At 40.0% G+C, this 24,069-nt stretch overlaps 1 protein-coding gene across 1 annotated transcript in view; it reads right to left on the bottom strand.

The window, feature by feature from the left end:
* The window catches only part of LOC145406370 (uncharacterized), a 71,534-nt gene that overhangs the window by 5,405 nt on the left and 42,060 nt on the right, over positions 1-24,069 (bottom strand). The gene's annotated exons all lie outside the window — the stretch shown is intronic.

The raw sequence follows: 24,069 nt of genomic DNA, 5'->3' as shown, positions 1-24,069 counted from the left end.
GTTTTCATTAGTTGCTGATGGACATCGTCTTGACAAGGAATAGTCACGATGATTCCCACGGAAGCGCTGTGCATGTGGTAATGGTCATGCAGGGCTATCAAGTGCCTCCTTTCCTTTAATGCTCTCTTAGCATACCATGTAAAAACTGAGGTCTTGCCTTTGCTTTCATTAGTGCATAAAGTAGGGGCCAATGTACGGCGTCTCCATTTGTGTTTAAGCAAACGGCCGACAGTACCAAAAACCCTCGGAACTAGATCAAGGCACATCATATATGAATCCCATTCCTTAGATTTATTATTTTATTACCAATAAGATTTTATGAAATGTTGTATGCAATAACAGATATACCATATTCCGTGAACTTTTTTGCAGAGTAATAAATAAACATTGTTTACACTATAGTGGCAGTTGTTGCGGTTCAAAAAATATGAAAGCGAGAGAGTTACCCGGGTTTTGCCTCCCACTTTGTTCTTATAACTTTGGGTTCCATGCCACCATTGCATTTTCATTTTCTATACGGTATAAAATAATAATCTTGTAGTTTCCCTTCCATTAAAAATCAACTACATACTAGAGCAAAGCGACCTGAAATCACAACACCCTGAACTACATACTAGAGCAAAGCGACTTGAGATCACAACACCCCGAACACACCGGCTGAACTAGGGTCAAGGTCACTTAGGGGGAAAGGAAATTGGATTAAATGAAGTTTTAAGACTTGATAATAGCACTATTGCCTAAAGAAAGGGCAGTTTTTTAAATTCAAACCTTTAAAATTTGATCGACCTTGGGTTTGTCCTTTCAAGGTCATTCAAGGTCACATCTTATGGTGCCAACAGAATCTCCATATACGACTTCCCATTAGCTATAAATAATAACCACGTGCCTATCTATCACTGTTTGGCTGATTTCAGCAGTCAAAATGTGTGTCCTTGACTTTGACCTCTCAAGGTCGCCGAAGGTCAAATGTATTGGTGCCAATAAAATCCCCATATATGACTTCCTATTAGTGATTAAGCCATGTGTCTGTATCTCAGAGTGTGCCTCCTATGGCACTTTGAAAAATTTGCTCCCTATCTTTATCATTGGACCCAAATTTTCTGGTCCCCCACTCCCACCCTTAACCCTGGCAGATTTTCAATAAAATCGAATCACTTCTTCAGTTCCACATACTCAAAACCTGTGCAAAGTTTAAAGATAATCCGTTCGTTGTTTCAAGAGTTAATCGATGCACGAAATCACAAATTATTTAAGAAAACAAATGAATAAATAAACGCAGACGATCACATACATCTCTTCTGTACTGAACTGCGGGCGGACTGAATAATAACACTGGTCAGCAACAAGTATGTCCCAAGGGTATTTTGTGAGAAATTTTCTAGGGAAGGGAAAGAAGTTGTATGTGGCCTTCATGGATTTGGAGAAAGAATATGGCAGAATGGATATATAAAGAATGTGGACAATATTAAGAACATAATTATATAATTGTTAAATGCTGTGAACAGTATGTTATAGGGTGCTGAGAATGTAGAGCGTGTGGACGATGAACTGAGTGGATTTTTCTGTCTGAATGTTAGATTGAAAGAGGGATGTATCATCTCTCCATGCTTGGTCAGTCTGTATATGGATGGGGTTATATATACATGAGATACAAGGTATGGTAATGGATGTTGGAATGGCCTTAACGAGAGAGGGCAGCGTTTGGAAACTTCCTGTACAGCTATTTGCTGATGATACCGTATTGTTAAGTAAAGATGAAGAGGAACTGCAAGGCTTGATGAATGAGTTTGGGAGTGTCTGTAAGAAACGGAAATCTAGAGGTGAATGTAGGGATGTGTAAAGACATTGTCTTCGAGGGAAATGAAGTCACTCAATGCACAGTGAGGTTGGATGATGGGAAAATGGAAAATGTGAGTGCGTTTAAGTACTTGGGTAGAGTAATGAATAAGAAAGGAAATTTGGAGGATGAAAGGGTACAACAAGGAAGAAAGGTGGCTGGTTCTTTGAAAGCAGTGATAAGAAATGGGAAAGTGAGCATGAAGGAAAAAAGCCGTTGCATGACAGTATTGTGATACCAACACTAACGTATGGAAGTGAAGCTTGGACCTTGCAGGAAGTGCACAAATCAAGGGTGAGAGCAGTGGAAATGAGTTATTTGAGAGGGGCATGTGGAATTACATGGAGAGACAGACTGACAAATGAGGTAGTGAAGTAGCGTTGTGGTGTGGATGTGGATGTGATAGAAAGTGTTAGGAGAAATACACTGAGGTGGTTTGGCCATGTGGAGAGGATGGACAGCGAGAGACTAATGAGGAGAGTGTATGTGAGTGAGGTGGAGGAGGGGAGAGCGAGAGGGAGGCCGAGAATGAGATGGGGAGATGGAGTCAAGAGGTATGTGGGAGAGAGGAGTGTGAGCCGGGGGGAGGGGGGGGGAGTGAAAGGGCGCAGACAGGTCAACATGGAAGTGATTTGTCTGTGGTGACCCCTTACGGAATTAAGGTATCTGGCAATAGATAGATAGGTATTGATGGTTAACTATACTTTTTCATGCTGAATTCAAATTTGAAATTACATTTTTCCTATCAGACTTAGTTTTCTTATGATGCCATTTCATATTTCCTCCCTGTAATTACAGAAGGGATTACTTCAAAAACAAAGGGCTTAGTGAAATATCCTAATTTACCATCTGCAATGAGCCCAGTTTCACACAGTTCTGAACTTCCAGTACCAAGCCTCCTGAGTATGTGACTTAAAGTGATAAGGAGTCAAACATAGCTGAAGCATATCATGAAGAAAAAGATGAAGACATTTCTTAGTCAGTAGTCCAGGTTACGGTACCTGTTCTTCCAATAAACCACAATTACTGTCTCAAGGAGATCTGAATAACCTTTTTCGTTACTTGGATTCATCTACGAAGCAGGCTAAACTTTTAGGCTCAATATTAAAGGGTCTGCATCTACCGCAGTGCGATACTAAAGTTTTTTTTTTTTTTTCGCAGCGGCCATCACGATTTCAAAGAATGCTTCTATCAAGAGGATGGACTTGTGTTTTGAACTGTGTTGATTAAGTCATGGGGGCTTTTGTTCATTAACACAATGTGGACAAGTGGCGCTTGTTCACTGACTCCTCTTAAGTCACTTCCAAAGAGATACTTCTTCATAAGAGAAATAAATTTCCTTTTGTACCTATTGCACGTTCTGCAAAGATGAAAGAGTCATTAAACAACATGAAGCTTCTTTTAGGAAAAGTTCAGTAAATATAAGTGGAACATCTGTGGAGATCTAAATGTCATTGCATCTTTGCTAGGGTTGCAGCTAGGTTACACAGAAGTACCGATGCTTTTATTATGTGAGTAGGACAGTAGGGACAAGAAAAAAATACTACACTTAGAAGGATTGGCCCAAACGTACCCTACTTGTTCCAAACAATAAAAATGTAGTGAACAGTCCACTGCCTAACCCTGAGAAAGTGTACCTTCCTCATTTTGCACATGAAGTTTCGACTTATAAAAAAAAAATGTTAAAATGCAATCTGGATTCACATACTTTAAAAAATAAGTTTACCTAGATCAGTGATGCCAAGATGAAAGATTTTTTGTAGGCCCTCAGATCGAAGAAAGGTTAAGAAATGAGAGATTCTGAATGAGGGCTGAATGAAGATGAGAAATCAGCATGGCGTAGCTTCAAAAGTGTGTGCACAAACTTTTTTTTTTTGGGGGGAGGGAGGAGGGGAAATTACAATGTCAAAAAAATCCTGAAACAGTGGGTGACCATCTTATGTCTTACCAAGCAATGGGGTGCAAGATTTCATTAAAGATTTATTTCTTGGACTTTTACTTGGACTTTTTACCTGAAAACCTGGGTGAGGGGAATGATAAAAACGGTGAGTGTTTTTACTGAGACATTTCCAACATGGAAAAGTGTTGGCTAGTAACTGGAGCCCCATTTTGCTGGCTGACTATTGTTCGACTCTTAAGAGAGATATTCCTGAGGCAAAGTATCACAGAAAATCAAACAAAACTACTATTTAAATTACAAGTTTGTCTTTTTTTATCAGATATTCATATGCAAGTATATGGGTTCTTAAAAATTAAATTGCATGTTGTTCAAAAACCTTAATTGATAGCTGAACTAAACAAACATATTTAGATTCGGCACAAAAAATACTGTAAGAATAAGGTATTTTCATCCTTGAGAAACGAGCAAAGAAATAACTTCGCAGTATAATTATGATAATTATTATTATTATTATCATTATTACTATTATTATTATTATTACAGCAACAACAACAATTATTACAACAACAACAACAGCAACAATAATAATAATAATAATAACATAAAACTGTCCAAGGACAATTTTCATAAGGAAAAACTTCCCAGGTCCATCGCCTACTAGAAGCCAAACTGTAAAGGAACCCGGAGTTCAAGGTCACTGATATTGTGCATGTCATCTTTGGTCACCACAGTCTATAAATCCACCAGGTTTGGTGGCTGTAACTTTAATCCTTCATGGAAATTTAGGCGACATGCGAAACATCCAGAAAAGTCCCAATTTTTTACCCCAGGCAATCTCAGAGAATAGTCTGCCGATTAGATCCATACCCTTTTCCACATTGCGACCGCCTTAAGGCTATATTGTAACAAAATTTCGCATTCGTAGCTTAAGCAGTTCTTGAGACAGCGTGGCTGACTCACTTTTCTGTGTTCTGGCTAATATACGGAGATCTGGTTGACGGACTGCCACCATATTTGGCCAAAAGATGTGGACAACTGTCCGACTAAAGTGAATAAGTTTGAAAACTAAAGACAAAAATTGCCTTTGAGATGTCACAATTTTTAAGCAAGTATGAATAATAACTAAACCATCATCAAATTGTCCGAGGAGAGTTACGGGAAAGCTTCACACAGTCACTGCCTACTAGAAGCAGAGCTATAGAGGGGCATTGAGGCCAATGTTACTGATCTTGTGCATGTCACCTTAGGTCATCAAAATCCATAAGTCCACCACGTTTGGTGGTTCTGTCTTTAATCCGTCATGGAAAATTAGGTGATATCCCAAATATCCAGAAAAGTCCCAATTATTTACCCCAAGCAATCTCAGAGAATAATTAACCAATTAAAACCTTACTCCAATCTGCACTGCATCTGCCCCATGCCTTTATTGTAATAAAATTTCAACATCCTAGCTTAAGTGGTTCTTGAGATAGCGTGGTTGACTCCCATTTCTGTGGTCCGGATAATATCCAGAGATTCGGTGGACGGATTGCCACCATATTTGGCCAGAGGAAGTGGACACCTGTTCGACTAAGTTGACCAAGTTTGAAGGCTCTAAGCCAAATAGCCTTTGAATCATCGCAATTCTGAAATTAGTAAGAATAATAAGTAGGACACTTGAAAAGAAAAACTTCCCAGGGTCACTGCCTACTGAAAGCTGCATCACGAAGGAAGCTTGAAGTCAAAGTCACTGATCTTGTGCATGTCACTTTAGGGCACCAAAGTCTTCAGTCCACCAAGTTTGATGACTAGCTTTAACCCTTCATGGAAAATTAGATGAGGCAATATCCAGAAACGTCCCAGTTTTTTACCCCAGATCTCAAAGCATAATCGACTGATTGGAACAATACTCCTTCCCCCTCTGCGTCCGCCTTAAGGCTAAGTTTAAAAAAATAAAAATTCAGCTTCGTAGCTTAAGCAGCTCTTGAGGTAGCATGGCTGACTCACTTTTCTGTGTTCCGGATAATATCCCCAGATCCGGTTGAAGGACTGATACCATATTTATTTTGGCCAAAATAAGCGGTGAGCTATCCGACTAATTTATCCAACTTTTAAAGTTCTGGGCCGAATAGCTTTGGAAATATTGCACATTTAAAATAAGAAAGATTATTAATGATATTAATACGAATAATAAAAGTCCTCACAAGGATGTAGGAAATTTTAATAACGATAATAATAATAATAATAATAATAATAATAATAATAAGAAGAAGAAGAAGAAGAAGAAGAAGAACAACAACAACAACAACAATAATAACAACAACAACAACAACAACAACAACTACAACAATAATGATAATGAAAATAATAATAATAATAATAATGAAATGAATCAGAAAAAGAATAAGAATAATTTGAAGGACCGCTCAGAGAGTGCAGTATTTGCACTTTGCTGTTAATCTGAGGCCAAATTTTTTACCCTGTCCTATAATCTTGGCTCTCGGTTTATTATTCTTAAAATAAAAATACTTCGTCCTTCCTTGACATTCACCTTTTCCATAAGTTGGTCCAATTTGGATCAAAAGTCATTAAGATGACTGCCCTGTCACCCTGACATTTTCCCCCACTCTTCCAAACATCTTTGCCTAGTCATATAGCCCTCCACTAAGTTTGGTCCAAACCGATTCAAAACTATTGGGATAAGGACCAAACATTTGACCCTGTCATGTCAGCTAGACTTATGACAGATTGTTCTTAAAGTTGAATCGCTCATTCTACTTTGTTGACCATTTACTCTTCCACCAAATCTGGTTCCAGTAGCAGAAAAAGGCCAGACAGGAGGTGGAGGGATGAGGTAGAGAAATTTGCAGGGAAAACGTGGCAAAGATTGGCTCAGTCAAGGAATTCATGGAGAAGGTTGGGGGAGGCCTTTGTTCAGCAGTGGACTTGTAATGGCTGATGATGATGATGATTTATATATTTATATATATATATATATATATATATATATATATATATATATATATATATATATATATATATATATATATATATATATATATATATATATATCCCTTGGATCCCAGAGTTACTGGGCGAGGCACTGTTCCGGGAGAGTCCTAGGCGTACCGCCCTCCGCCTATCGGCTCATAGTCGCGAAGCTCATAGGTCCCTACCCGGAAGTTCCCTACTTTATTTAGGTTTGAAAATTCCCAGTTCTGCCCAATACTGGAGACACTGGACTCCAATGGGAGAGAGAGAGAGAGAGAGAGAGAGAGAGACAGACAGACAGACAGACAGACAGACAGACAGATGACCTATTTTATACCAATCCTCTGGCAAAAAATCCAAGGAAATCGGTTAAGATACCTTAAAGCCAGGCCATTCTAAACAAAATATGAAAGAAGAAGAAAAAAAGGAATACTAACATCTTGCCTTTTGAGGAGCCTCTGGTGGAAACTTCTTTGTCATAAATTAGCTACCTTTGGAATAGGTTTGAAACAAATTAGGTTCAAGGTCAAGCCCTAATGAATATAAGGGCATGAAGCCCCTGTGTTTAGAAGTTTCGACAGATATTTTGAGTGCTAATCTGTGTGTCAGCGCCATCTCTGCACAGGTTCTACCACCACTGATGGACGCAGATTTAGAGTGTACAAGTTACGGATATATGTCCTGTCATCACTTCAGTTATTCTGTGCAATTAAAAGAGGCTCGAGTCGTGTAATTTTTTTTATGATTTGTTTTTAAACTCATTCTGTATCCCTGAAGTCTAAATAAGAATCAAAGCTGTCGTGTAAACTGAATAAAACCATCATGTAGTACTAACCATTACACTGAAACAGATGGTACAGGACTCAAGGGGAAGGATTCCTCTATTTAGGCACACCCGCTCATATATCCCTCTGTTCATCTCTCTCTCTCTCTCTCTCTCTCTCTCTCCCCGCTAATTCAAGTTCCTTGCACCCTAAACTTTTTCCAATCCAACTCACCAAGTTCAGGAATCCTTACATCAACTTTATGTCTTTGTTTTTAAATAGAGCCAAATCCCAAAATTAATGTCTTCCACTACTACTGTGGTTAACGGTGAACTGTTTCATTATGCGTGATGTCGGATTATGTTATTCTGGATGACGTTGGATTATTTTATTCCTGATTGCGCTGGATTATTCTAGTTGACATCAGCCTGTTATATCCTAGATGAAGTTGAATTTTCCTTTTCTGTGCAGCGAGGGAGTATGTTACTGACAATGACGTGGGGCTTTTACTTCTAGTGACACGGTTTTCTGCTAATTTTGTTCACTGATTTATGTACAGTAGTATCGTGTATCCTTACTTTTTTTGAAACTGTACTCAGTATGATCATTTATCTCCGTGTATGCATCAGTGTATCCTCTTGCTCCCAGGTACCTCTCCACCTTTGCTTTCAGCGACAATGTTCACAAAAGCGTTGGGATTTATAAGGTAAATAATCTAGAACAACAACAACAAAAAAGGACGATAGTATTCTGGATAACATCAGGCAATCACCAGTGGAAAATGCTAAGGAATTAAAGGTTTAACCCTGTCAGCACAAACATTACGAGCGCGCGAGCACTGCGGGGGAAGTGAGCAAGCGTAGCCCGACCTGGCCCGACACGACCCGACCCGATCAGACATGGCATGGAGCGACCGCGATGGTTTTCAGAGGCTAATAACTTTTCTACTGTGTTTAATAGAGAAACGATTCTTTCAGCAGGCAGTAGATACATCCAGTAAATTTTGTTTTTGGCTGTGTTTACTCATAAGACCAAAGAAACACTTTGGAATCCCAGCTTTCCAAGGAAATGTACCGAGAGCTTCAATTGACATGGTTCACTGTGAAATTGGATTTAAAAAAATATATCCTTTTCTAACACTACGTTTTATTGTATGAATTCAAACAATTAAAGCACTAATATATGCCCCTGTAGCACGGGGAAAAGCGTGGAGAGGTGGCACAATTGATGCAATTTTGTCTGAGCATATGTCATTATAATATCTGTAAAATAATGCATGGGAGGCAATAGTCCATATTTCTTACAGGTAATTCATTTGTAAATGCGTGGTCATTAATGATTCTTATTGCTCTGTTCTGGATTTTGACCAGTTATTAATGTGCCACCTATCTACAGCTACTCCACAAGGTTGTGCATTTTTCTAGCAGACAGTAAACATAATTTGTGAATTACAGTTAGCTGCTCGTTGGTGAAAAAAGTTACGCATTCTGTACTGTGCCCCAAGTTTCTTTGAGGGGGTTTTGGCAGGTGATCTAACGTGAGGGTTCCAACTGAGGGTACTGTTATGCAGAACACCGAGAATTTCAATATTTTTCAATACACGACTATTGGTTGCGTTGAAGGGAATATAGGAATCGAGCAATACTTGTCTGTTAGTAAACTGGATACATAATGTTTTCCTAGCATTAAATGAGAATGTTATTTTCCCCTATTCAGCCATTAAGTCTTAATTAATGGAGATTGCTGTGCTGAGTTAGGAGTGTGATATATCAAACTCTGTGAATGGATGGTTGAGTGAAAAGGAACTGTGAGGCGTTGAGTCATATGTAACTGAGTGAATGGCAGTATGTGTGACAGACAAGAGATCATTAATGTGAATGATGAACAGGCTACGAGCCGGTATTGAACTGATCCTTGGGGCATACCGGCATTAACTGAATGGAAATTGGAATATACATCATCTACCTCTACCCTTATCATTCTTTTGCAGAGATATATGGTTAGTGGGACAAAAGATGATAGGGAGTATGAATAGCAGGAAACGGTGCCACACTCTGTTATTGGTCATATAGATTACACGAAATTTGTTTTGTGCACTTTTCATAGACTGTAGTTGCATCCTTACAGGTATACCAGATTCTTACAATTAACATAATTTCTCAAATGCATTCAGGAATTGCCGTGAATATAGGCTACCAAAGAAATCTTTGAGTTCCAAGCCTCAGACAGACAGGATTAGCTTATGTTATAGGTACATTTGTTTTTAAATCATTTATAATTCTTATGCTAATTGGCAGAAAAGATCTTGAATATATTGTTGCTTTACACTGATTCCTCTTAGTTTTTCTCCCAGAAGATAACCGCTGGTAATTGTGGTTCTGTGTATGTGATGGATCATTTTAATTACCTAACATTATTAGACGGCATAATTTTTGTATTCCAACAATAAGGTATTGTTCAACTCCGAAATTAATATAGTGTTTTAATGCGTTTTATCAGTTTGTTTTTCTTTTTTAAATTCTTTATTACATTTGCCATACCAACCCGTGAAAGAAAATGAAATGATTGACTATATTACTGCCTAACAGAATATGATCACAATTTTGGTATCAATTCCAAGTTCGCTTCTCCTTCCATAGAACGTTCTAGAGATCCCGTTTTATACAATGTCTCAGCATTTGTATTAAAACATAATTTTTCCTCTATAATTTCCGTAGGTGTTTGTATTCCCTAACAGACTCTACGCTTTCTTCACTGATATAATACAAGGTGACTAAACAACTGGTTAAGTACTGAAGTACACAATCATTTCTTTTGTTTTCTTAACATTTAGCTCAGGGTTGTTAGTACTCCATAAGCAATAGTTTTCCACCACTTCTCCATATAGGATGTCATCATTAACCCATTTGCTCCAAGGGTTCCTGTGTAAGGGATTGTGCTGGAAGGGTACTAAGTGTGCTCATAGGTCCCTAACCTAGAATTTCCTTCTTTAGTAACTTTTGAAAATTCCCAGTTCCGCCCGTGCTGAGGAGACTTGGCACAAATGAGTTATAGAAACTGATACAGTTGCCAGTACTTAACCCATTAGCTCCAAGGGCTCCTGGAGCTGACTAAGCGTACTGTCATCCGTCATCCGTCTATCGGCTTATTGTCATGAAGCTCATAGGTCCTTACCCCGGGGTTACCTTCTTTATTAACTTTTAAAAATGCCCCGTTCCGTCTCATACCGTGGACACAGGGCGCAAATGGGTTAATTCACTTACTGACAATGGCGGTATCATTAGCGTACTTGAAAAGCTTACAGTTACTGCAAAGCAACAGCAATCATTAGTGTATAAAGTGAATAATGTGGGCTATAACACTCATCCCTGAGGAGCGCTTCTGTGTTTACAGTTATGACACTGAATTTTGCATCAAGAAGTTCTACCTATTCAATTCTGCACGCGAATCTTTACTTCATAAAATCAAGTGTGTTTTTACATTCCTGGTATTAATTTTTTGCTTCATGGTATTGAAGGTGCTTGAGAAAAATACAAAACAGATCTTTACTGCAAAATATTATAATCAGAATTGTCTGACTTATCCATTTATTAACACAAAATCTAAATATCTGATAATGAACTATTGTCTGTCTAATTTATTAGTGTTTATCCAGCCAGTCCACCAAGACAAGTAGACCGATTTTGATGAAACTTTGCAGAAACACCTCTAAGGCCCCAGACTGTTCTTTTTTTTTTCTTCTTTTTTTTTTCTGTCTCAAAGCCAAACAAAAAAAAAAAGCAAAATTATTATAGTTACTTTTCAATAGTTTCTTTCCTGTAACGGAGTCAACGGTGCCAAGTCGGTTTCCTCGAACTGTACCACATACTAGATTGTTCATAGATATTTAGTTTATTTCAAAATTCCGAAAAATGAACAATCGGTGACGGACCAAATAAGTATTGGCAGCATTACATGAGTAACCACATACGAGATTATTCATACATATTTAACCTGTTTCAATTTTCCGAAAAAATAAAACAAAATGTGACAGACCAATTGAACACAGGCTACCTTACCCTAGTTAAAGACAAAGTTGCATCCTCTACACACCAACTGCGGGTAAGGCAAACGGAAAACAGTAGAATCCTGGATTTGCTCTCACAGTATTTTCCCTCTTTTTTTTTTTTTTTTTTTTCATAATTCTCTCCGGACATTTCATCATGAAGTAAGGTATGGCTAGGGCTGTCAGGCGATAATCAGTATTACGAATGATAATTATTGGTCAATAGATTTTGTGATTTACTGTATATATTGCAATCGCCGTTCAGAATGGCATATTAACGACACTAATATAATTCAGGACTTAACCCAGAATTAATAGGACAATAATCATGAGTTATTATTATGAGGAGAGGTAAAAATAATGATGTGCTGTTTACTGTACATCCTTCTTTTAATGTCTTTTATTATTTTTTTAGAATGTACTGGTTTAAAATTTCCCAGACTCTCATTAAGCATACACAGATTGTCGAACTATCATCATCATCCTTATCATCATTGCTTTTCATACCCAAAGATATGGTGGGATATGATGTAGAACATGAAAAGTACGAAAGTGATAAACCTATAAACAATATGCCTTGTGAAATATGCAAAACACAACAGTCATTCGCAGATCATGTAAGCTCTAATGATCCCTTTTTTGTACATTCATGATCATTAATCTCTGACCAGAGAGTCAGCCAAAGTCGTGGCCAGGCATAGGCTACACAGTCAGACACACTCCACCATCGCTTCAGAAAGGTTTAGTGCTTCAATGAACAATTTTCTAAGCATCACTGAAGCATTTTTGTTTCACATTTTATATTACTCTCTCAAGTAATACTGTATATGCATGGTAAGAAATAGACAAATTTGGTTATAGCTGTTATTTCTAGTCTATGATAAGTGCGTGATGATATTTGAATTTCATGCTGTGTTTTATTAATCTGTTTATTATTTCACTGACCTACAGTATTTCTTGAGGCGAGCCTTTAACCGAGTTGTTGGTGGGTGATAGCAGAGAAATAGCCACGATTGCCACAGCAGCCGGCATTCACACGACATATTCTAAGTAAGAATGCTTTATAATACTGACAAAAATTTACTATTACTACTACTTTGAATTGAATGTTTTTCTCCAGTGATAACAGGCCTCGTTGCCCATAAATATAAATAAGCCTAGATGCCGCATGACACTAGATGCGTCTGCGCGGCCGCCATGTTGGAACGGTCGAGGCAGACGATGTCGTGTTCCTTACGATGGTCAAAGCTGACCACTATTTACCTAGAAATGCAACAGCACTGTGCTGCTTTGGGGTGTAGAAAGCGTCGGAATACATCTTTGGTGACACCAATAGCATGAACGGCTCAACTGTGGTTATGCAAACTTCCCTCAGCTGCTTCCCTATCCTCCGAAGGGAGGATGGTGAGTTGCAGAAGGGAAATTTAAGCCTGCAGTACACAGAGTTCACGTTTCAGATGAACCAGGAACCACAACCATTACCACCATAACAACAGCCACCACCATAACAGCCACCACCACAACCACCACCACAACCACAACAATAACTACCACTACCACCAGCACCACATCCACCACCACAACCACCACCACCACCACAACAGCAACAATATCCTTAACCACACCATAATAACAATCACCACCACAACAACAATCACCACCACAACAACCACCACCATCACTAAAACAACCACCACCATCACAACAACCACCACCACCATCACCACAACCAACAGCACATCAACCACCACCATAATAATCACCACCACCAACACAACCACAAAAACCACCACCACAACAACCACCACCACAACAACCACCACAACAACAACCACCACCACAACAACAACCACCACCACAACAACAACAACCACCACAACAACAACCACCATCACAACAACCACCATCACTACAATAACCACCACCACAATAACTACCATCACAACAACACCCACAACAACAACAACCACAGCAACAACCACAACAACAATCACCACAACAATAGCCACCACCACAACCACCACAACAGCAACAACCACCACCATCACCAATGCAACAACCACCAACACAACAACCACCACCACCAAATCAACACCAACAACCAACACAACCACAACCACCACCACCACCGCCACCACAACAGCAACAACAACAACCACAAAAACATCATCACAACAACCTCCACCTCCACCACAACCATCACCACAACCACCACCACCACAACAACAGCAGCAGCAATAAATATAACCACCATCACAACAATGACCACCACAACCACCACCACCACAACAACTACAACATCCACCTCCACCACCACCACAACAGCAACAACAACCACAATCATCACCACAACAGCCACCATTATAACCACCATCACAACAACCACCACCACCACCACAACAACCACCACCACCACCACCACAACAACCACCACCACCAAAATAATTACCACTAACACAACAACCACAATTAACACAACAACCACAATTAACACAACAACAACCACCACCACAACAACAAAAACCACCATCACCACCACCACAACAATTACCATCACCACCACCACCACAACAACAACAATAACCGCCATCACCACCACCACAACAATAACCACCATCACCACCTCCACCACAACTACATTCATTTTCATAGTCTGAATTCGCTCTAAGAGAAGCCCCACTATTACATGCTTGACCGCTCCATAATGACGGCCGCGCAGACGCATAGCCGCTGTACTGAAGAATGGGCTATGCGGCATCTATTCTTATTTATATCTATGCCGTTGCCACGCAGTGGGAATGGTTGTCCTATTCCTACGCGACGTCTTAGCTGCATGCCCCCTCTGGTCAAAATGTTTGCCAGTTAATGCCGTTAATTCATAAATAATTATTACGGTATATATGATGCCAATGCCAACATATAGTGGCACATTTTTTTTTACTTCTTGGAAATTGCTAAATTTCAGACTGATTGAAGAAATGTCGGCCCCTGTCAAAAAACACAGATTATTAGTTTATGGAGGAGAAAACATAAGAATATGGTAATATCAAAGATATGAGGAGTAGTACGTTTCAAATCACCTGGTTACAGTTCTTTGCCCGGCCCAGTAGTGCAAAGGCTGTTCGAGTGCGTGGCTCGTGTGTGGTCATAACACTGCCCGCCACGCACCTCTGGTCAGAGATTAGTTATCGTGACTGTACATCATTTAAGCCGCCGAATAATCCTTTACGATCATTCAAGTCAGCGAATCCTCCTACACATGTCATTCAAACCATCAATGCGGCCACCTACCCATTCCTGCCAGCGTTTTTTTTTTTTTTTTTTTTTTGGGGGGGGGGGGGGGGCACATAGTAATCCAGTTCGGCGAGGAATGACAACACTGCGCCTTCGAGCTTTAAGATGTGAAACAATTCGGCTAATCAAACCAAAAAATCATCAGAAGAGCCGTGTTTTGGCATTAAACCAACCTACACCTAACCGACTTAGTCCGAACCCAACGTTAACCTTCCACAATATCTTATTTTGTTGGGGAAGGGGAGGGAAGGTGATGTAGGTGCAATTTTGCCGAGTCTCTTCTCGAGGCACTCGATCCGACATTGCCAATACGCACACATACACATAAAAATGTTACATGATACAAAATGAAATAATGACCCCCACCTTAAGGGCTTCCTGACAATGTTCATGAAAGCATATCTGAAAGTTGTGCCATATCGCATACCAGTCCTCGAGCCCCCCCCCCCCAACCGACGCACACCAATCGAACAGAGTATTTTCCAGTGAGGAGAGCTGCATCCTCCGCCTCACCAATCGTCAGGATCCGAATTTCCTACCGCACTTCTGTGCTGACCCTTTTCTGCGTTTTCAGTAAAAGTTAAAGTAGACAAACACTTTCCTCAAACTATTTTCAGTAGTCTCCATGTATGTGACATATCATATAAGGTACTGAATCTTGAACAAATCGGCATCGATTAAATGTCCCCTGGCATTCCCAGGAAAGGGAAGTACAAATAATCCTGAGAACAGCCACTTACCCTGTAACGGCCAATCAGGATGTCTTGATCCAGTCTTGGCGATTTCCACTACCTTTCTATCCGAGGAGAATCACCTATCTTCCTTTAAATTCTACCTATTTCTTTCTAAGTTTCAGCTTCAATCTAAGCCTCGGGTTTCTCTTCCAAGTCAAAAACGGTTGTTGCATATATGTGCATAGCATCCTTATCTTGAGACTCCCTGACAGAAGGTTTGAAGGTTCACGGGTAAACATTGTCAGAAAACTAGATGAATAGGTGGCAAAGAGCAAAAAAGCATAACCACCTCCATTGTTTTCAAAAGAGGCGTATCATGTACACCTTTCAAGTCTTAAATTCTCAGAAAGGCATGGTTTTGCAAGTATCATATTCATATCTCCCAATGCTTGTTGCAAGTTCTTCCAAGCATGAGTGCATTTTCTTACCTTATATGAATACATTTCACCAAGAGAAAGCACAGTATGATAGTACAGGTACTTGTGATGATAGTTGGCACAAGCTGAGTGCTTGGACAGACTGTAGGATATACTAGTACCCTCCAGTACTGAACCTTCAACAAATTCACTATACTCTGACAATAACTATAACCAGTCAGTCTCCATCTAAATATGTCTGAAATGATGCCTGTCTAATACCCCCATTAACTATATCAATCTAAATATTATATTTGTAATGTTACTTATCCCCTAACTCCATTGACTATCTAAAATCATTTACTTCCTATCTGACGTAAAAAATGGGACACCATTTGCCATCTGGGCATCCTCAAAAATCTCTGTTTTAGGAGATTTCAGAGTCCACCCAATCCTTTGGATCTTCTTCCATTGATCCCCCTGGTGAACAAGCCTTGTTTTTGCCTAGAACCTAGAGACTGAGAACAAATGGAAAGGTGAGAATGTGAGAGAGTGGGAGTATAGACTGGGGGTATGTACAGGAGTAGGTGAGAATGAGAAGGCAAAGGAAGGTGTATATATTGTTGTGTGCAAGAGATGGAAGGAGAATATAATAGAGTAGGGATCAGTTGGCTCAAGGTAAGACTGAAAGTAGGAATACAAGCATGGGCGACTGTGTGTATATAAGCCGAAAAAAGACCAATCAAGCAGAATAAAAAATAAATAAATAAATAAATAAGAAGTCTTGGGCAAATGTGGAAGCATGCATGAAAAGGAATGAGAAAGTGTTTTGGAGTGTAGCTATGAATGGAAAAGCGGGGAATGTGAAGGAATGTGCATGGCGTAATTGGTGACTGGGGTGTGATTGCAGAATGGAGGATTTGTAGAGCTTCCTACCGCTAGAGGTTTCCCCGCCCCGAGGACATGTTAAATTTCGGTTTTTATTCTCTGATGTCAAAGCCTGTGTGGCAAGATACCATCATACACTACTTAATTATTGAAAAAGCTTCATAACAAAAATATAACAGAGGAAAATATATTGATCTCGTTGTTTTATTTCCCCCAAAACGAAGCCCGAATTTTGAAAGCCTGGCACTTTTATATTTCTTTTCGTCGTTCTTAATGAAGCTGCTACAAAGCTGAGTTAACTCTTGCCTCCTGAATTGTTCGATTTATATAGTAGTTTTAGCCAAGCACTTGTTTTCTTTGTGTCAGTCTCTCTTTTGGCGGATATTTAATGGTGATGTATTGAATTATTCTACATCGGCCATCCTAGCTCAGAGAGTCCCCCTTCCAAGATTTGATATGACAATTGAAAGTCGTGGTAGGGAGTTTTCCTAGGAGGATAAGTCATATCAAATTTTGGAACGGGAACTGTCTCTGAGCTCGGATGGCCGAAGTACAGTGGAATAATTTAATACATCACCATTAAATATCCCCCAAAAGAGAGACAGGCACAAACAAATGATGCTTTGCTAAAACTACAGTATAAATCGAACATTTCAGGTGACAACATTTAACGCAGCTTTGTAGCAACTTCCTTAAAAACAAAGAATAGTAATATATAAGTACAAGGTTTTCAAAATTCGGGCTTCGTTTACCGGGAAATAACTAGAGCAATGTATTCTCCTCTGTTATATTTTTGTTACGAAGCTTTTTCAATACACTGATAGTGTTTGGTGGTATTTTGCCAAACAGTTCTCACATCAACAGAGAAAATTCACGGTAACTGAACACGTACTCAGAGCGGAGAAGCTGTTAAACAGTGAGAGACCTCTGATGGCAGACGATTGCCACAAGTTCTCCACTAGATGAGAGAGGTAGTGCTCCAGCTGACATTTGTGCGGGGAGGGGATTCGTGATAGCCAGTACCATCTTTAGGCACATAATGATCCACCGGTATACATGGCGAGTGATGAAAAAATGGGTGGCGAGCTTAATGAACGGAAGGTAATAATTCATTATATGTGTGTGGATGAGATAATGAGAAGGTATGTACTGAATGGGAAAGCATACAGAGGATGGTGATGTGTACTCTCTGATCACCCCTTGGTGGTGTTGAGAGTCAAGGTACAAATGCAAAGATTAAGTGGGAGTCAAGGGTAGGAGGAGGCAATCCATACAAAAAGTGTAGAAGGATTGCAGGAAGATGAAAAATGGAAGAATATAAAAAAGAAGTGGAGGACTGATTGGGTATATATGATTTAGAGCAGATGGAGGAAGTGAAAGGTGTGTGCAAGGTATTTGCAGAAAAAATCGTGCACCATATGAGGTATGTGGGGGATGAAGAGAAGATGAAAGGGGATACAAGGAGCAGCATGGTGGAATAAACAGGTCAGACAAGATGTGGCACAAAAGAAAAGAGCATATAATGAGTGGATGGGAAGCAGAGGCATGGAGGAGGTTGAGAGGCAGACTAGAGAGTTATATGTGAAGAAGAGGAGAGAGGTGGAACTAGTGGTAAAAAAGAGTAAGAAGAAAGAGCATGAGGAGTTTGGAAGGAATCCGAGTGCAAAGTGGAGTGAGTGCAAGAAAATGTCCTGGAAAAGAGGTTAACAGAGTTAGACAGGATGATGATGAAGGCAGTAGGAGAGTGAAAGGTGAAAATGGCAGATTGCAAGTGGAGAAGGGAGAATAAGTGAGCAGATGGAGGGAACGCTTTAAGATAATGTTAAACATAGAGAATGAAAAGTAACGCGAGTATAAGTGGTTGGGGAATGGCTGGAAGACGGAGGAAGATGAGAAGGGAGGAAGAGATCAGTTGGATGGAAGTAGAAACAGCAATGAAGAATGTCAAAATGGAGTGTGTGATGAAATGCTGAGACACAGCGGAGAGACAGTGATAGAATGGATATGGAAGATGTGCAGATTGGCCTTGGAGGAAGGCAGAGTCCAGGAAAATCAGAAATCACGTATAATGATTCACTAGTACAAAGGGAAAGGGGAAAGAGAAGTGTATTATAATCATATGTGCATTTGTTTTCTTGATGTAATAGGAAAAGTCTGTGGTAGGGTATTCAATGACAGAGCAAAGAAAATAACAGAGTAATTAGTAGGAAAAGAAAATGTGGGGTTCAGGTAGGGAAGAATATGTGTAAATCAATTGTTCATCCAAAGGTGTTTAGTAGATAATTTTTTTAAATATATGGATTAAATCGGCGCTAGGCTGCAGTGCGTGTGGATGGTGAACTGAGTAAATTTTTCTAACTGAATGTTGGACTGAAACAGGAATGTGTCATATCCCCGTGGTTGTTCAGTTTGTACATGGATGGATTTATAAAAGAGGTACAGGGTAGGGCAGCGAATGTTGGTTTGGCCTTAGTGATTGTGTGGATCGTTTGGAAACTTCCAGTTGTGTCGTTTGTGGATGATACTGTATTGTTAAGTGAAGACGAAAGAGAACTGCAAGCCTTGGTGAGTGAGTTTGTGAAAGTGCGTAGACAACAGAAACTAAAGCTGAATGAAGGGAAGTGCAAAGTAGTGGTCTGAGAGAGAAATAAGTCAATGAATGCACAGTGAGGCTGGGTGGTGAGGAAAAGGATACGGTAAGTGCATTTACGTACTTGGGTAATATGGTAAGTAAGGGTGGAAATTAGAGGACGAAGTGTATGGAAGGGTACAACAGGGAAGAAAGATTGCTAGTTCAATGAAAGCAGTGACAAGAAAATGCGATGTGAGAATGGAAGGCAAAAAGTCGCTGCATGATAGTATTGTGATACCCACTCTAACGTATGGAAGCGAAGCTTGAACCTTGTTGGAAGGACACAAGTCAAGAGTGAGAGCAATGGAAACTAGTTAACTGAAAGAAGCATGTGGAATTACATGGAGAGAGACTGATAAATGAAAGAGTGAAGGAGGGTTGTGGTGCGGATGTGTTGGAGATATTGTCCTGCCACCTGTTGTTCAGCAGCCTGCAAAATCAGGAGAGTTGGATTCAGTTAAGCTACTTTGTATGTCCCCAGCAGACAGTTCAAGTTTTACATGTTTAGAGCCAGGGCCGAGAGAACACGAGCTTTGAAGATTATCAGTTTAGTCAGAAATCTCACATCTCGTTCCCACATTGGTGAGTGGAGCCATCCGCAGGCTGTACTGGTCATCAAAATAATTGTGTCAATCTTTTCACCATGGTGCACCAGTGTGAGAGAGAGTGCTTCCCAGGTTTAAAAGCTTGTCCACATCAGAGAGCTTTTAGTTCTTCACTGTCATAGTTGGTTGTTCATAAAGTTTTCCTGCGGTCAGGCTAGTACATTATGTCTCACTTGTCTGATGCTGATAATAGGCTTGATGATCTGCAAGGAGAACAAATCCATACTGCGTTTAATGTCTGTGGCATATCCATCATTCAGGGTACAAATATCGGCAAAAAAAGAGGTGTAAACATTATTAATATGTACCGTACCCTGGGCTTGACCTGATTACAGTGCATCTTACAATTATGCCCAGGTAGTTTCCATAAAGCACATCACTAAACATTACTGGAAAATATCATGCTGAAATGCACCAGGGCAAGCACATAGCCTGCTTAATAATATTTGACACTGGAAATGAAAAATCTTATATTCGATCATCAATAACATATGCCTGCATAACATCGTGGAACTGAGGTACTAAATAGACATAACTGTCAGGCCAACAAAATTTGTTCGTAATTCTTCTGCGACTCGCGTGTGAGCGTTGAATGCCTTGGTAAGACTGACTAAGGTGATTTACCAGACAATATATTGGTACTGACATTACTTTTGAAGCTGCTGGGCAACAAAAGCAATGTCAAAGCTTCACCTTTTTTTTTTTTTGGGGGGGGGGTGAAACATATTGACTCGGGTCGGTCTTGCTTAAGGTATGCAATGACCTGTTGAGAAAGATTCTAGCTAAATCTTTTCCTGCCTTGAGAAAGAGAGAGGTCCCGCTTTGGGTGTAGCATGCTTATGTTTCCTTAGGCTTGTATATATTATTTATGGAAGCATTTTAGCAATCTTGTAAATATAAGTCCCAGTATCCACATTGTCTGGAACAGCTCTGTCAGTCTGTCAAATATTAGAGGGCTGCCACGTTCATACAACTCAGATGGAAATGCATCATCTCCAGAGAATCTCTGATTTGACATATGGCCCACTGCTTTTACTGTAAGCTAGGCTGGTGGAACCTCTTGGCCACAGTGTAATTAAACATGTTTTTCGCTTTACCAACAAGACAAAGGACATTTCTGATGGCGAACCCCAACCCCGTAATATTGTAACGGAAAAGAAACAAATAATTAGGATGTGGCGGAGTGGCCAACCCTAGATCCCACCCTATATAAACACATGCCGGGGAGAAAGTCTATTCTTGTGTAAAATTTCGTTCTGTCTGCGTAAAAATTATGGCTTTGTTCACCTACAGGCAGTCCTCGCCACCCACGTGTGGGGTGGCCATTGGCGATCTCACCCTGCCTACAATGTGGCCGGGGTGAATATCTTCTTATATGCAAAATTTCTTGTTCCTAACATAAAAAATATGACGATGCACAAAGGATTTGTCCAAGATCCAAGGGGGTTGCCTCCACTCCCATGGACTTTGGGAGCTTCACCCTGCCCAAAACGTGGCCCCATTAATAATCAACCCTTTTGAAATATTCAGTTTTCTTTAAAAATTATGGCATTATCTTCCCTAGAAACCGAATCCCCCTCCCCTCTACAATATAGGTGGTTATCGGAGGTAACGTCATGCCTGAAGTGTTGCTGGGGAAAACGACTACCAGTATGCAAAATTTCGTGTTCCTAGGTTGACAACTATGGCCAGGCATAATGACCTTGCCAGGACAAACAGGGGTCACTCCACCCACGTTAGCGTCCAGCCTTAGTGGTTCCACCCTTCATCAATCTTGGCCGGGGTAAACATCTATCATTATGCAAAATTTCAAGTTGTCCATTTAATGCAGTGGTGTCAAACTCAAACCTTCCCAAGGGCCACACTTCAGTTCTGTTGATCATCTGAGGGCCAAGTCCACCTAACCTTATTGAAATATGCGTTGGCATATAATATGAGTACATAGTGAAGTGAGATATATATTATTTTAAAAAAAAAAAAAAAAAACATGCTTTGCACCTCCGGATTTATTTTATAACACATTTTTAGTTTCCCCTCCAATCCACATTTTTTTCTGAGATCAAGTAAAAATAACTTTTTTTCCTGAGATCAAGTAAAAATAATAGTTCCTAGTTAGACAATTTTGGTCAAGCAAGCATCTACTCACCCAAAATTGTGGTGTGTGTGTCTCTGGGAGCCTAGACCAGCGTGTTTACATTTTCCACTTTGTCTGAATTTATCAAAATAGGAAATACTGTTTCCAGATTTCCATCAGATTAGTGAACTGTATTTGCATACTGTACTATACATTATTACTTTAAAATGCATGCAGATTTTAAATTTTGCAATATAAAATTTTGAAATTTGTTGAATTCAAATATTACCAGTATAATATATATATAATATGACAAAGCTGCTGCCTCTTCAAAAGATTGGAGAAGTTTGGTACGCCTTTTAACCCTTGCAGTGGCATTGGTTTCTGCATCAAGTTATAGATAATATTTCAATAAAAGTTTTATATATCCGTTCACCAACAAATTATTCAAATGGTATTTTTATCGAACAAATTATCAATAAATATTCCGTAACAGTGCTGTAATATTTGTTCACATGATCGTATGACAAATGTTATGGGAATGTCCATTTGTTATTTCTTTTTTTTTTTTTTTTTTTTTTTGTCATCACGGGCCACTCGTTTCCTCTACGAGGAGCACATGTGGCCTGCAGGTCACCAGTTTGAAACCTCTGGTTTAAAAGTGTTTAGTTGTGCATGACGACTTTGCTAAGGCCTTTGGGGGCCACCGGCCCACCACTCCCCTGTGGGGACCAGCCCTCCGGGGTCCCAACATGTTTATTACCTGGTGTGAATGAATCTCTACCACTGTATTAAAATTACTGATTCTAGGTACCGTCATAAGGAAAACTATCGTTACCCTTCAGAGCTATGCACTATGACACAACGACGATGTGTTGTGGAATGACGGGACAAGAAAGTTTGAACAGCAAACCCGTCAATGTCGGGTATGAGAGACAAAGATATTAGAATTTGTGCTAGAGGTAATAACAATTAATTAGATCGTCTGACCTCTGTGTACAGAGACAATTCGTTTTATTATCCAACACCGAAGTCATTAGATAAAAATGTAACAGAATGGTGTAGAGTCAGCAACACACATGCAGGCAGGCAATGAGTATGTGCACCCATGCCTACCCTGGGGGTAGGGGGTTTTTTCAAGAATACTCCCCCAGTATCCCTGCTTGTCGTAAGAGGCGACTAAAAGGGTTGGCGGAGGGTTAGTGCCCCTCCCCGGAAAACAACTAACTAAAAAAACAAACAATAAGCCTCGGACAAGGACTGACCAAACGATGACGACCAAGGACCCGACAAAGGACATGGTTATCGGAACGTGGAATGTAAGGGGAGCGAATGATGAGGTGAAAGAGAGAGAGATTGTCCAGGTGCTTGAGGGTGCGAAAGTGGATGTATGTGGAATAACTGAAACAAAATGGAGAGAAGAAGTGTGAGAGAATGGGAGTATGGATGGGGTATATGTGCAGGAGTAGGTGAGAATGAGAGGGCTAAGGAAGGGGTATGTATAGTTGTGAGTAAAAGATGGAAGAAGAGCATAAGACAGTATGAATCAGTTGGGTCAAGGATTGTGTGGGTAAAGTTGAAAGTTGGAATATAAATGTGGGCGATTCTGTGTGTGTATGTGCCAATGCAAGATCGTGCTAGAAGAGTGAGAGAAAGTTCTGGACAAATGTAGAAGTGTGCATGGAAAAGTTTGGAAGGAATGAGAGAGTGTTTTATATCGATGATATGAATAGTAAAGTTGGGAATGTGAAGGTGGATGGAATAGTTGGTGAGTGGGGTGTGCCTGCTGAGATAGAGGAGAATGGGCGTGCGTTAGTGGACATTTGTGCTGGGAGGGGGTTGGTGATAGCCAATACCTTCTTCAGGCATAAAATGATCCACAGGTATACATGGCGAGTGATGAGAAGGGTGGGTGGTGAACTGAATGAAAGGAAGGCAATGATTGATTATGTGTGTGTGGATGAAAGGAT

Source organism: Coenobita brevimanus, chromosome 70 (genome assembly GCF_032717465.1).
Source record: "Coenobita brevimanus isolate Jiangsu-jjx chromosome 70, ASM3271746v2, whole genome shotgun sequence".
NCBI classification, from domain to species: Eukaryota; Metazoa; Arthropoda; class Malacostraca; order Decapoda; family Coenobitidae; genus Coenobita; species Coenobita brevimanus.
Note: the sequence above shows the minus strand (reverse complement) of the source record. Positions and strands in the feature narration are given on the sequence as shown.